This window comes from Papaver somniferum, chromosome 2 (assembly GCF_003573695.1).
Source record: "Papaver somniferum cultivar HN1 chromosome 2, ASM357369v1, whole genome shotgun sequence".
Taxonomy (NCBI): domain Eukaryota; kingdom Viridiplantae; phylum Streptophyta; class Magnoliopsida; order Ranunculales; family Papaveraceae; genus Papaver; species Papaver somniferum.
Window position 1 is genome coordinate 205,240,057 of NC_039359.1, and position 15,581 is coordinate 205,255,637.

Below are 15,581 nucleotides of genomic sequence, written 5' to 3' on the forward strand. Positions count from 1 at the left end.
ATATTTAGAACCCTTAATTTATTGAAATAGAAAAATGATGTGAAGAACATAGACTTAATTATCTATTACTGCTTAAATCAGTATACCTGAGGTTGATAATTTTGATTGATATATTACAGATTCAAATATAAACTTTATTATAGAGTGTCTTCTAGTGTACTTAGAACTAGTTATCTGTTGAAATAGAATATGGTCTTTTGAACCTAGATCCACAAATGTTAGTTCTAGAAATCCATATAGGTTTGTACTTCATTTCATGTTATTTCGAACTCATCTGAAATGAGTTAATTTACGCGCGCTTCCCCTCAAGCTCATCAACGCTATTTGACTGGTTAAGAGACGATCAACAGATGATTTACTCGCTAATGACTCAATTAGTTAGTATAGATTTTAATTAATAGTAATTAATCTAACAACGATCTAGATACAAAATTAGTATCACTAGGTAGATCTCAAAAAGTTTGGAGGAATAGACTGCTCGCACGTGTCAATCGGAAACCGGACGAAGAAAATTTTATCATATTAATTAGAGGGGAAAAACAGTCATTTTGCAGACAACCGCCTTGGTTGCCCTTATCCACCTTCTGGGTGCCGTAATATTTTGTTCGGCCTTATCCCCTGTCGATTTGAGAAGATTAGCTCATTCTATTCTCTTATTCTTTTTCATTCTTCTTTCTTCTTCTCTTTCATTCTTCTCTGTTCTTTGTTCTTTCCTTCTTTCGGTCGTTTTCGTCGACGAAGCTAGCTTAATTTGATGTGAGTGTCATCAAAGTTTATTAGTTAGTTGTATGATGGAGAAGGTGATGGTGCTAAAATTGTTCGATCACAGAAAGAAGCAGAAAAGGGTAAGCTAAATTAGGTTCAAATTGATTGATGTTTATTTATGAAATTGTTCTGTGTTGATTGATTATAGAGTGGGTTTACTCTTAATTGAAGTATAAATGGACATATAGGTTTAATTTTAGTTTCATTGAGAATTAGGGTTTGTGTTATTCTTCCCCAAATTGGAGTTAGGGTTCCTGAATCGGGTAGTCCAGATGGATATGTTGAATTGAGTAGCAGTATTCGTATTTGAGTTGTTAATTTGGGGTTTTGAATCTGGTTTTGAGTTGTTTGAAATTGAGAAGCATTTTGGTGAGTGGAGGCAGGGATAATGAATCTGTGAATGGAGGTAGTAATTGACGGATAGAATGACATCCTAGGAAACTCAGTTATAATTTGGTGGAGCTAAGTGATTTCAGGGATTTCATGGAGTTAAGCTCAGTTGGAAATGAAGAAGATGAATGGATGTTACAGAATTAAGTAGATTTCCTGAAATGACAATGATGTTGCTGTCGTGGTGTTAATGATGTTCAGTTGTTGGTAGAAGCTAAATTGAGTTGCTTGTGACAAACATGAAGAAATTCATGGTGTTGCATGTATTTTGAGTTGGAAGAATTGTTGATTGGTTGATATGGTGATTTAGATAGCTTGTTTGCTGAAGCTGTAGACTGAATGGATTGAGATGTGGATGTAGTTTCGGTTTGATGTGGGTTACATGAGACAAGAGATGGTTAAATGTGTGAGTGTTGTGAAATGAATCTTACAACTGAAACAGAGATGGTGTTGAAGATGAAACTGGTTTAGATGAGGGTGTGAGCTATGAATGTGCAAGTGTGGTGTTGTTGGTAGTAGTTAAGTTGTTATTTGTCTTTGGGAAATGCTCAGGAGTTACAGGAATGAAATATGAAGTATGGATGGTTAATGAGATGGATTTGTACCTTCAGTTGAGAGCAAGGACTTGATAGTGTTGATGCAGTTAGAACTGTGGTTGGAGTTATAGGAATTTGGAATAAGCTGAAATGTATATGAGGTGTTGATATTTGAAGTTACACTTTTGAAGAATACTAGTATCATAATGAGTTGCAGTTGAAGATTATGTATGAACTGCTGGGATTCATTGTACATCAGAATGAAACTGGAATTGGAACTGCAGAGGTTGAGGAATTGCTGGTGGAAGTGTAGCCAGGGATGAAGATGTTGCAGGGACGATGTTCAAGACTCAAATGGATTAAGAGATTGATTGCAGTTGTTGCAGTTGAGCTGGATCAGTTCATTAGTTAGTCGCAGCTGTTGGAAATGAGATGTACTTAATAGCTAGTGGAGATATAAAGTAATAGATTAGTTGTATGTTTGATTGTAGTGTTGAATGTTGTAAGATAGGTTTTGAAATGTTAGTTTCACATAATCAACAAACTTAAGTGATTCAGACCTGTCAGCTGTCTAGTTAACTGGTTTTCTCACTCAGCTGATCTGACTGAGTTAACTCACCGAGTTTCCCTGTCTTGACCGAGTTAGACCGTTGACCTGTCCTTGACTTCAGACGTTGACCATCAGTTGACCAGTGGACTGTTAGTGGATTCTTTTGGACCAGGCCTTAGATTAATGGGCTGGTTTGTTAGACTTGGGCTTAGAACTAGTTTCAGTATTTGGCGATTTGGACCTCTTATGGATCGAAATAACCCTTGACTTGTTCTACAAAGTTGTAGATATTCATAAGTTGTAGTTAATGAACTATAGAATATATCCAATTCATTTAGTAAACCTTAGATATGCTAAATTTAGATAATAAAAAGGTGTAGAACCATAAATGGGTTTAGAACCAGTAGATAGACTTATTATGAATCTTGTATTAGCCTTTTGGCTAATTTCTTAGAATGTATGTGTGATTAACAGTTAGTCCTTATTAACAACAATCGATTCAGAGGATGAACCAGTGGATTGAGGATCTCGAGGTAGGCGAAGCTTGTCATCCAAAAATGTGGGAACTCTGTAACCTTCTTGTAATCATTAAGCTTCCTTTATCTGCAAGCATGATGAGTCCTTACTATCGGTGTGCATGATTGCGTGTTCTTTGATGTACTATTCATGTATCTTTGTGTATGACGTATATGTTGTATATGTATGTACGATGTTTGCTTCGATGTATTGTTTGTGATATGCATTGTGAGATTTCCCTGTGAGGAGTGTTTGTGTTTCCCCATGTATCTTAGCTAAGTTAAGTAAGGCGGTAAATCATCCGTCAACAATATTACCTAGTAGGGCGGTAATTCATCCGTTTTAATAGTATTACAAACTATTTCATAGTAGGGAGGTAATTCATCCGTTTTAGTAGTATTGCTTATTAATATAGTAGGGCAGTAACTCATCCGTTTGAATATTATCAAGTAGGGAGGTAATTCATCCGTTATGATATTATATATACTATTTTATTTGAGGGAAATCACTCGTGTGCATATTATACTTGTTCGTCTAACTTTCTGATCTTGATGGTAATATTCTGAATCATAGTTTGTATGGTCACTCTGTGTGGATGATGTTATTATTATTGGTTAGGGTTGTTCGCGCGTTGTCTTCTCCAATGAGTTTGGCGAGGTTAGGATAACACTTGCTTCTTGTTGCATGAATTGTTGAATGCTTAGATTCATTACTCTTCTTTCAATTTTTGTTCTTAGAACTGTGAATCATGTTAGTGATTACTTGGAAGTTATACTTTTCCATTGGGCATCCCTTTGGGATGATGTGCTCACTCGTTCCCACTTCAGTTTCAGTAATCAGAAGCAATGGTACGGATGAAGATATCCGTTTTCGTAGCTTAAAGCTTTTAGCGATGTTAGAGATGTTGAGAATCTTTTATATATATGTATTCCATATTTATTCTGTAAAACAACACATTAATATATTCATATCACTAGAGAGATTTGTCATTTGTATAGTATCAGAGAGTTTGGGTTTTGTTTTTAGCACTTTATGTAATTATGATTATTAGAATCGGTAATTTAGAATTGACTCTTCAATTAGGTTGTAATCCTATTAGCTAAGCAGGTTTAGTAATTGGGGCGTCACATTTATGGTGTCCATCAAGTTTTTTCTTTAGAATGTCTGGCAAGGTTTTATTGGTTGCCTCAGCCTGGCCATTGCTTTGAGGATAGAGTAGAGTTGACTTCCTACTTTGGATTTTGAATGCATTAAGCAGCATGGTAATGTTCTGTCCTTCGAATTGCTTCCCGTTGTCCGACACTAACTGCACCGATATCCCAAATCTACATATGATTTGTTCGAATATGAAGGAGAAGACGTCAGTGTCTCTGATTTTCTGTTCGCTCTGTCTTCGACCCACTTTGTGAAGTATAAGTTGCTACGATCAGAAACCTTCGTTGTTTGCTGCCTGGACGAGGGGTCCTACTATGGCTAGTCCCCATTTCGCGAAAGGCCAAACACTTAATACTGAGTTTAAGGTCCTTCCTGGTGCGTGAATACACTTCCCCTACCTTTGACATTCCTCGCATTTAGTCGCGATGTCCTTTGCATCTTCGTGCATGTGTGGCCAATAGTAACCCTGTCCTCTAGTTTTGAGAGCCAAAGATCTCGTTCCGCTATGATTCCCAGCGTCTCCATAATGTGTGGCTTTCATAATCTCAATGTCTTCTTCAGGTGATAGACATCTCAGGAGTGGCCCTTGAAAGGATCTTCTGTATAGTACTCCATCGCGTAAGCTTTTGAGTTTATGTGCCTCTAGTCTGTTGCGCGGAGTTTCTCCATCCTATAGATATTTGTGAATTTGGGTTCGCCAGTCGGTTTTTTCAACATTTTCAGCATTATCTTCCATGTCTATGATTTCTACAGCGCGCCCTCTGGTGTCTATTGACAGTTGCATTAAACTGTCAATGCGAATGAATCTGGTTTCGGGATTTACCATCATTGATGTGACAAATGTGAGGGCATCTGCATGTCGATTGTTAGTTCGACATATGTGTCTCCATATGATATTTGGGATGTGATCTGCATACTGCCTTTCTAGTTGCGAATACCGTTGTAACGCGAGATCATTAATTTTGTATCGCCCATCCATTTGGCGAGTAACTAGATGCGAATCACTAATAAGCTTGATGTCTTCCAGCCTCATTTCTACTGCTAGTCTCAACTCATGTATGACTGCCTCGTACTCAGCTTCGTTATTCGTAGTTTCATACTCCAATCTAAAACATTAGATTATTCTTTCCCCTACGGGTGAGACAAAGACGTTTCCTATCCCATTACCTTGACTGTTTAATGACCCATCTACGAATACTTCCCATCTTCTCGGGTTATATGATTTGAGTAGGTCTTCTGGTTCAAGGCGTTCTTCGTCAACATCCATCATTTCATTCACAGGATCATCTTCTTCTAGCGGGAATTCTGCGATGAAGTCAGCTATTACCCAGGACTTTGGTGAAGATAAGACTTCATAACTTAGTCCAAATTGCTCGATCTGTGCATTCCACCTTTCAATTCTTCCCACCCTTTTAGAGGACTTTTATACAGATTCGATGGGAGTTTTGGTCAGTACTTTGACTTTGTGCGCATGGAAGTAGATGTGAAGATTCTAAGTCGCATAAACTAGCGCGAGGAGTAGCTTTTCTATTATCGTGTAATTACATTCGGCAGAGTTGAAAGTTTTGCTTATGTAATAGATTGGTTTCTCTACCCCTTGATCCGATCGCAGCAATACCTCACTGAGGGTGTATGATGCTGTAGCGAGGTATATTAAAAACTCTTCGGCCGGCTCGGGTTTCTGCAGCATCGACAGGTTGGCCAAATAATCTTTTGTACTTTGTAGGGCGGCTTCGCATTCTTGCGAATTTTCTTTCTTTCTTTAAAATGTTGAAGAATTTTCTGCATTTGTTGGACGAACGCGATACGAATCTTCCTAATGACGCGATCAGTCCATTTAATTTTTGTACATCTTTGATGGAGGCTGGAGAGGGCATTTCGCGTATAGATTTTACCTTAATAGGATCAACTTGAATTCCTTCTTTTGAAACAATGTAGCCCAGGAATTTCCCGGATTCGACTTCATAAATACACTTTGTCGAATTTATCTTCATCTTTATCTTTCGCATTTGCTCGAATATTTCTTTTAGATCCTTCGCGTGATCAATTAATTTTTTACTCTTTACTAGCATGTCTTCCACGTAGATCGCCAAAGTGGTGGGTATCCATGGTTTGAACACTTCTTCTACCATCCGCTGGTAAGTGGCTCCAGTGTTTCGCAACCCAAATGGCATTCGGGTGTAGCAGTATATGAAAAATCGGGGGGCTAACAACCACACACAATAATTCGTTTGGAAATTTGTATGGACTAACTCCAATATACTTTCAAGAGAATCAACTAGACAGTCAGACTCAATCTTAAGAAAAGTATATCAAAGAGTTATATCTCAATTTCTCAATTCAATCTGCAATTAAAAAAATAGGGATTTGCGAGCCCGATTGAATATAAGATATAACTTGGACGGTATCAAAAACCAATACCCAAGTGTCAATCAATTTTATTAACAACCCAAAGGTCGGATTCACAATTGGTTGAACTTACGTACAACCTGTGACATTTCAATTATATAAAAAATATAATGCGGAAAAGAAATAACAGAGACCAGAATTTTGTTAACGAGGAAACCGTAAATGAAGAAAAATCCCGGGACCTAGTCCAAAATAAACACACACTGATTATAAGTTGTTGCACCAATTTCCTACTACCTATTCGGACTAGAAGTAATACCTTCTTCAGCAGAAACTCCTAGCACAACACCGATTGTCTTTAGGAATTCTTCTCGTAAATCTTCTAGAAGAACCCAAGGCTCTCTTTAGAAGATACAAAAACACGATTGATACGATTCGATTTTTGTATGCACACAACACCGATTTGATTTCCCTTTAGATGTAAATCAAGGTTTTGGAAATCTTGTGTTTATTTTGATTTCCCTAGGATTTATGATCAACAACTCTTGAATGGTTTTATATCAGAAGAGAAAACCTTAGAATAGACAAGAGGTGAAAAACCTAGATTACAAGTTGTATAATCAATCACGAAGATTAATCCAACTCGGTTTTGTGATCCCCAATACAAAGACTTTTATATCACTCTTGTTCACGAAGAACAGAAGACATGGAAAACAACCTTATGAGCTTTACACCAATTTTCCAAAGGGGATGAAAACATGTAGCACTCATGAACCCTTTATTTATATTGAATAAGGTAGCTTGAAATCTAAGCTACGGTTTAGGCTTTTTTTCTTTTTTCAAGACTCTCCTAAATATGGGAGTCTTTCCTAAGTTACAACTCTTGCCAAAATAATTAAATAAATAATTAATTAGCAAATGTTGTATTTATGTGAATAAATCACATTTTAACTTAGGAAGGAATCACAAACACTTTAATATGGTAATCAAATATGTTTGGATTAAAAGCCAACTTGCCTAGATAAGGAAACATCACCAATTTGACTAAAAAAGACTTCTTGTCACGTAATTGGGCCCAAGTCCGTTAATCGTTACAAGCAGTCCATGGATTGTTTCCTACTAACGAACTGTAACAGTTACAGCAACACTTATAACTGTTACTTTAATAAATCACTCATAACTTCATCGTTATAACTCGGAATTAAGTGATTCTTGGCCCTTGAATTTGTAAGCTCATTCACTATAACATGAGTACCTTTCCAGGGATAAAGGTTATTGTAATAAAAGTCGTAGCTCAAATAACCTCGAGTATATATATATATAAATGTATATTTACCGTCATAGGAATTGTTCCATAGAGTGAGCATATGTTTGGATAGATTAGAAAGGTATAATTGAACAAGAATCCAAATGAAATCAATTAAATCATACCTTTGTTGATGAAGTCCTTGTTTATGTCTTCTTGTAATCTTCAGTCTTCATCCTTAAGAGTAGTTCTTCTTAGACCTAATCTAGTCTGAAACTATATATAGTATACTAAATCAAGAATGCGTTTTGGAAACTAAATTTGACAACTAGCTTCACATACCAACGCCAGTGGGTTCAACCAAGCAATTCTCTAACAATCTCCCCCTTTGTCAATTTTAGTGACAAAACCATTTTACATATGGATTTAAACAAATAAAAGCATTACAGCTCCAAAATCCAAAATGCTTGATTTCCTTGGTTCTTCAACTATGCATGTGTTCATCCTGTACTTGTTGAAGATCCATCATAGTATTATTGCATAATATCAAAGTTCAATTGTATCACAACTTTGACAATAATACTACAGTGATACATATCACTCCCCCTTAGTCAATACTTCATCTCACAATGAAAACCACTCCCCCTTACATAATGATCCGTAAACCATATGTATATGTAGTGTGAACTACAAAATAATTCTCCCCCTTTTTGTCGATAAAAATTGGGAAGGGTACGAAAACTGGTGGGATCCTAATGAAATTTTCATAGAGGAACTTCTTGACCAAAAGAAAAACATATCAACTTTACTTTAGATGATATCACAGAGTCGAAACTTAGTGTCTTCATCAAGGAGTTTATTAACCCCTACATGTTCCACAACCGCTTCTCCCCTCAAAGATATAACAATTAAGCACAAGTTCAATTAAGAGCTCTCCCCCATAAGATATCATTCCCGAAAGAACAAAAAGAGTGACCTTACTCCAGATATAAGGATTTATATATTGGATTTTAGAAACCCCACAAGGAGATACGAACTAAGAACCAATCATTGAAAGTCTCTCATGAGATCGTGTTACCAAACAATAGATCTATCTCATGGTAATAATACACAATATGTAATCATGAAGATCAAGTATTGTGATCATCTTTTCTAAGATACAAACTTGTATAAACAAGAATTGATATGCTTAGAAGGAAGAATAACCCTTTCCATAAGGATTTACACCAAGAATGGTTACCATAAGAGTATGAAAAAGATTCTTTGACAATAAAAACCAACATCCAATGGTTTTTATTATTGCTTCTAACCTGTTATGCTTAAGAATTTTAATCACAAATCAAGTTAGGTAATTAAGAATCATACGCGTGGTATTTAACCATATTCATCTTAACCATAACTAGTTCAAATGACTCAAATGAACTAGTTAGAGAGTTGTTCCACTAGTGGAAAAAGGTCGTTTTAAGATAGTTGAAAAGTGTCGTATTAGCGATATATATGACATTTTCGAAATGTTGTTGAAAGTGTCGTAGATTCAGTGTCTTTTCCTAAAACGACACTTTTAGGTTGACTTTAATTTACGATACTTTTTTGATGTAGCTAGGTCCGACACCTGTGTTGTGTCGTAGATTTAGTTTATAGTTAAATAAAAAAAGGATCAGATCAGGCTGACTGCAGCCTGACTGGGCTGAAATAATTCTGATTCAAACTCGATTACACTGAATTCAAATGAGCATTCATAACTAAAATGAAACACAAATAATAAAATCTAATTCATCCATACAAAATGACCATCCCATTACATTAAATTTGTATATTCATATTTTTTGTTCAAAATCATGCAAAAAAAGGATTCAATTCCTGGATTGACACCAATGTGAGTCCTGAATAATAAGTTCAAGGTTACTTAAAGAGAAGGTACTATAAGTCCCAACAAGAACAAGGTTTCTAAATTTCTAAAGACAAGTTCTAACCAGCAAAATGATAAATCGCCTGTTAAGGGACTAAGGCCACGCACTTCCGATTGGTGCACCTGCACCAAAAATAAGATTTCAACATTAACTAACCAAAACAAACTTGGAAAATATGATGGAATTTGAAACAACCGTAAGCTCATAACAGTCAAAGCTTCAATCACAATCAAAAATTTTAATTTGTAGTTACTCGTGAACTATACTTCACACCATTGGATAAAAGACGAGACAACATGAGATGCAAGCTAGTCAATTTCCAACAGAAACTACAGACAAATATTTCTCTATCAACATTCACGCCTAGATGCTCTGACAGAAACCATGGTCCATTGTAAGCATGGCATAACCCATATTGGTGTGGTAAAAGGTATACAAAATGGAATCATTTTCTTATACGACAACCTTATAGCTTTAATCTCAAGGGACAATAATTAAATGTACAAGGAATATTTAAGCTCACCTTCATGCCACCCATTGCAGAGCCATTCATAACGCCACATTTATCTTGATCCAACTCATTAAGGATATTTTGTCATCACAACATGCCCCTAGGAAATTTAGCCCACAATAAGAATGTAAATCATCAAATGTTGTGCCTAGCCGCATCTGACACAAATGGGGAAAAAAATAGCGCTAAAACTCATAATGAGGATAGGAGCTAGAGAAGTTCAAATGCATCTTAGAAGACATATCACCTTACGTGCAAAGTAACTACGGAGCCAATCTGTAATTGCTGCATCAACGAATATGCTTGCCGCAGTTGCTGTCGTAGATGTTGCAGGCACAGGCAGTAGCCATGGTACTTCTCCAAATGCAGGTTTCCCTATTGTTCACAACTTTCGAATTTAATTGCATAGATCCAGGTTGCCCTGTGAAACTTCGAGGAATAGCACCAGATCCTTAGCATCGGAAGCGCAGCTTGCAGCACATAAGAATACTTGAAGGTTATTGTGATAAGAAACGATTTGTTTCTTAACCAACGGCCAGCAACTCAAGCTCAAAAGGTCATGATTCAAAGAAATCAATAAACTAAGGGGTAGCAATTTGCTTAATAATTTTCTTGTTATCATTAATCAACTAATAAAGCCTATTTATAGGCTACATTACTTGGAAAATAAGAAACCAATACTAGTCCTAAAATAGTATTCTAAACAAATATAAACTCTAAATAAAATAGTTAAATACTTAAAATATAATAAAATACCTAAATAAATGTATTATCCCTAATAATAAATAATTTATGCTTATCCAATGCCTTGTGCCTCCATTGGACTTATGTGCTCGTTGCGCCCTTCACTGGCTAACCAGGGTGGCTTCCACAATCTTGAGAGACTTGACCCGTATAAGTGATCATATATGTCAAATATGCCCGAGTGACGTATGGGGTCAACAACGTTGACATGTTCCATAAAACGTGATTTTATCATTCCACCCTCCTTAAATTGGACTTTGCCCACAAAGTCCTCTACGCATACCAATACTAGCTCCACATATGCTCTTACTATTCCACCCTCCTTAAATAAGACCTTACCCCCAAGGTCTGATTTTGACGCACCTATAATTTGGTTTTCATCGTCGACAACTTCCGAAGGAACATTGACGATATCAAGAAAATTAATCTCACTGGGTTTTGGCATCTCAATAGTGAAATAATCAGATGTAGTTGCAACAGGTTGTGGCTTCAAGACTTTAGCTCTTTGATGCTCCTTGAACTCTTGGAAAGAAGACTTCCAATATTCGCGGCTTTCATCTAGATTTTGTTGCAAATTAGCTAATGCAAGAGTTGGATCCTCGCTTCCAAAACGCTTCAATAAAACAAAGCAAAAATTCTTCCAAGATCCAGAAATATAATCTTGTATCATTTGAGTGGACTGCCGATAAGATGATCACTAGCTACCTTCACAAAGTCTTCCAACGGAATTTTACGGTACTCAAAAACTAATTGTGCTTGAAATAACCAACCTTGGGTATCTCTTCCGTCAAATTGTTGGCATAACAACTTTTTTGTGTTGCTGGACCCGTACATAATGGATTAACGGGAAACTGGTAATATCGTTGAGTTTGGTTGATTGTTGGGATTTAATTAAATTTTGATATGCGTGTGCTGACCTAATAACTAAAGATGATGACGTGTGTAAGGTGAATGGATGAATATGGTTTAGAATTAAGATGAAGTGCGTACTGGTTGGTACCTATGCAAATATGGATGGTTATAAACTACTGGGACTCGATATGGTTTAACTTTTGGAAATTGATATGGACGGCGGTGATAAGGAGTTATGAACCTAGGGTTTACTAAGTGATTGTGATTATATGAGGTGATATGAAACTAAAGATGATTTATCTTAAAAAGGGCTTCAATGGTATAATGAGTGGCGGTGATATATATATATATATGATGATGCTTGACTGTTATGCATGTATGACAGTTGAACCGAGAAGTAAACCTCAACTAAAAACTCACCCAACAATAACTCGTAACATCTGAAACGTAATGACACTTTGGATCCACGCAGCAACTAGCACAGAGAAAGATCTTGATGATGCTAAATATCAATACCGACTGTTGTCGCAATTTGTTGGAGGCGAACAGTATTTCCACGTTTTTCTTTTTTTGTTTTGTGAATACGATGAGGATGGGGTGAACAGTATTTCCACGTTTTTCTTTTTTTGTTTTGTGAATACGATGAGGATGGGGTGATGGATGATTTTCGTGGTTGATGGTGATTGTGGTTCTGAAGTTGGGATAGGAACGACCTTGCTCTGATACCAATCGATAAGAAACGATTTGTTTTTTTAACCGACGGCCAGCAGCTCAAGCTCAAAAGGTCGTGATTCAAAGAAATAAATAAATCAAGGGATAGCAATTTGCTTAATAATTTTTTTGTTATCATTAACCAATTAATAAGGCCTCTTTATAGGCTACATTACTTGGAAAATAAGAAAACAATACTACTTATAAAATAGTATTCTAAACAAATATAAACTCTAAATAAAATAGTTAAATACTTAAAATATAATAAAATACCTAAATAAATGTATTATCCCTAATAATAAATAATTTATGCTTATCCAATGCCTTGTGCCTCCATTGGACTTATGTGCTCGTTGCGCCCTTCACTGGCTAACCAGGGTGGCTTCCACAATCTTGAGAGACTTGATCCGTATAACTGATCACATATGCCAAATACGCCCGAGTGACGTATGGGGTCAACAACGTTGACATGTTCCATAAAACGTGATCTTATCATATTGCTGACTAGAAAAAAAAAAACAGGTGAGATGAACTTAGAGCAGAGATTTTCATGAGAACTTACTAATAAAAGTGTTTGTATCTCACCCTTCTTCATGCCCAAACTTTGTTAGTGGTAGTGCAGATTACAGTATTAGGTAACCATGCACCTAATGGTGCTTGTGAAGCAGGAGCATGGCCTGAATTTGCACTAACAACACTACCAAAGAAGATCTTTTCCGTAAGTGTTAGATCATGCACCCTTTTAAGAGCGCACCTGCAAATTGATCACACGACTATCTCAGACAACTTTCATAGAATTTCCAGCTTCTTCGAAATTCAAAATTTAATTACAGATAATAGAAGAGTACCTAATAGTTACTGATCCGAGCTTAGTGTCCCACAGTTGATTATACGCTACCAAAAAATCCACCCATTGGTGGACGTGCATCACCAATAATACATACATCTTTGTTTCCTGTGTATGCAGAACCATAGACACCATTAGATCATTTTAATGTGCGGCACATTATACACAGGTTAACAAGGTAAAGATATAAGCCACTGAATCTTAGCCAACTAGATCATTTTAATGTACAACGTACGCAGGTTAAACAAGTTAAATATATAAGCCACTGAATCTTCCCTTTGTGTTTAATTTCTGGAAGTGTCAGAATTGCTCTTCTATATGTTGGCTATTGTCCCATTATTTTAGAGGATTTGTGAAGACTAAAGACCAACTGCCCTGCGCTCATTTGAAAAACATAAAGAGGAATATAGAACAACCCACAAGATTTTATTGCAGACAAATAACTCAAGCCCTCACTGAAATCAAAAGTTCACGAGTACTGACGAAAGTCAAGAAAACTGAAACTGCGGTATGACAGACCAGCCACTACGAAACTAAACTATCAAATTAGCAATACCAAAATTTTATTCGTCTATGTCGCTATGTACCTCATCATTCTCATATATGCGTACAAGAAGAAACAAAGGAAGTCCAATAAGCATATCAAGTTTAGCTGGGTTGTTTTCTACGCCTTCGTGGTGCTTTTGCTCACTTTGGGCTTAAACTCTGTAAGCCATGGAAAAGTTTGGCAACTAGAATGTTGAGTGACGTTGTCAAAAAGAACAAAAGTTGGGCTTAAACTCTGTAAGCCATGTACTCTACTGGATTCTTCAACTTTGATCCCTTACTCACTGCAGTTTAAAGCTACATTTGCACCCAACTAAATTACTACAACAGGACAACAGTTGAGAGTTGAAGGATACAAAAGAAACGTAAGAGATGTTGAGAGTTGACGCGTAGGCTCAGTGGCTTCAGAACTGTCAAGGGGCAGGTCTAAGCCTATGCCACGAATCAAAAAAAAAAAAAGAATTAGTTCTTCAAAAAAGAATGCGTCGAAAAATAATTCCAAGATTAGTTCATATTCATGTAATGCACATCACACAATAGTAAGTGGTAAACAAGTTACTAAAGTATATGAGCCTGCAGGTTCCAGATATAAGCAGAGTTTAAAACCAAAACACACCAAGCATGTGATAAAAGCTATAAATTGTCTGAACTGCAAAGCTACAATGTTAACTACCAATATGAAGTAATTGCAACAGATTAGCATCAAAGGACCTGTTGCTTGACATAAAGATAGAGGACTTATATTCTCCTTTAATAGGATAAAGATTGGATCATAGTTCAAATGCACAAACCAGCTTAAAAACATGAATTACTAAACCAAGATACTACATTAAAATCAACTAACAACTTCATTCAATAAATTAATCCATGAAATAATATTCCCCTGCTTACTTTGGTGGTATACCCCATCTTCACTTTGAAGGAATAATCAATTCCTCAAGAAAAAAATTCTTTCCATCTTCATTTCCTGAATATGCCAAACCATGGACACCATTAGACATAACTCTCCAACATCTCTCAGTGAACAAGTCAAAAGACAAACTACATGAAACACAATTAGATAACAGAAAGATTACTTACCATCTCTGGAGATGTTGATGCATAAACATACATAAGCTGCAGAAAAACAAAAACAAAGCCAAAATTAAAATAGGATCTAATCTTGACATGATATGGTGTTATCAGTCTCTTTAAGGAAAAAAAAATATAAACGTGAACAGATCTTACTGTAACATGAGATTGAAAGATAAAGAAAAACACAAACCTGACAGGGTTATCAGTTTCATACGGATCCGATTAGTGATGGATCTGCTTTATCTAATCTTTTCACCGAGGTTCTTCTTGATCATAAATGACATATAGGAAGGCTGTAAAATGTAAAAATCAAAATCAAATTAATCACTGAAGTAAAACCTAGAAACCAATACAGCCAGATGTGATTATACAGTAACAAAATTCAAAACTCAATCAACTAAATTGAAATTATAAACAAACCCATGCATCAAAACTCCATGATATCCAATAAAGAAACATAAAAATTGCATATTCTCAAAGAAATTTTACTCGATAAGAAAAAGCCGGACTCACAAAATCCCTAGAAAAAAAACGAATTAGGGTAGAGAAAAAACGAATTGGGGTTTTTACACACTGCACCTGTACTTGATAAACTCATCTCATTGGATTGGATAAATTTCAAATGTAAAAATAGAGAAAATAGTTTATTTTGCTAGAGTTTATGAAGGGGAAAATCACATATCTAGGGCTGCAAACGAATTTTAGGTTAGTGAAGATTGAGTTTGATCTCTGAAAGATGGGTTTTGATCTATAGATAAGTCTTCAGAGAAATAGCTTCTGAGTTTTTGATAGATTTCGTTGGGTTTCAACAGATCTAGGATTAGCAGAAGAAGAGGGAGAGAATGAAGAAATAAAACGGGAGAGAGAGAAAGTCAAAGG

The 15,581-nt window shown here is 36.1% G+C and overlaps 1 long non-coding RNA gene across 5 annotated transcripts; it reads right to left on the reverse strand.

Moving 5' to 3' along the window:
* Positions 1-12,347: 12,347 nt before the first annotated feature.
* LOC113350309 lies at positions 12,348-15,581 on the reverse strand. 5 transcript variants are annotated; one of them, XR_003360745.1, is made up of 8 exons: positions 15,282-15,581; positions 14,893-14,995; positions 14,709-14,744; positions 14,520-14,595; positions 13,670-14,060; positions 13,084-13,190; positions 12,821-12,989; positions 12,348-12,739 (listed from the first exon to the last, which is right to left on the reverse strand). It is a non-coding gene; the product is annotated as an uncharacterized LOC113350309 (long non-coding RNA). The 5 variants fall into 5 exon arrangements; XR_003360742.1 differs by having other exon boundaries at positions 13,084-13,457; XR_003360743.1 differs by having other exon boundaries at positions 12,348-12,735; positions 13,084-14,060.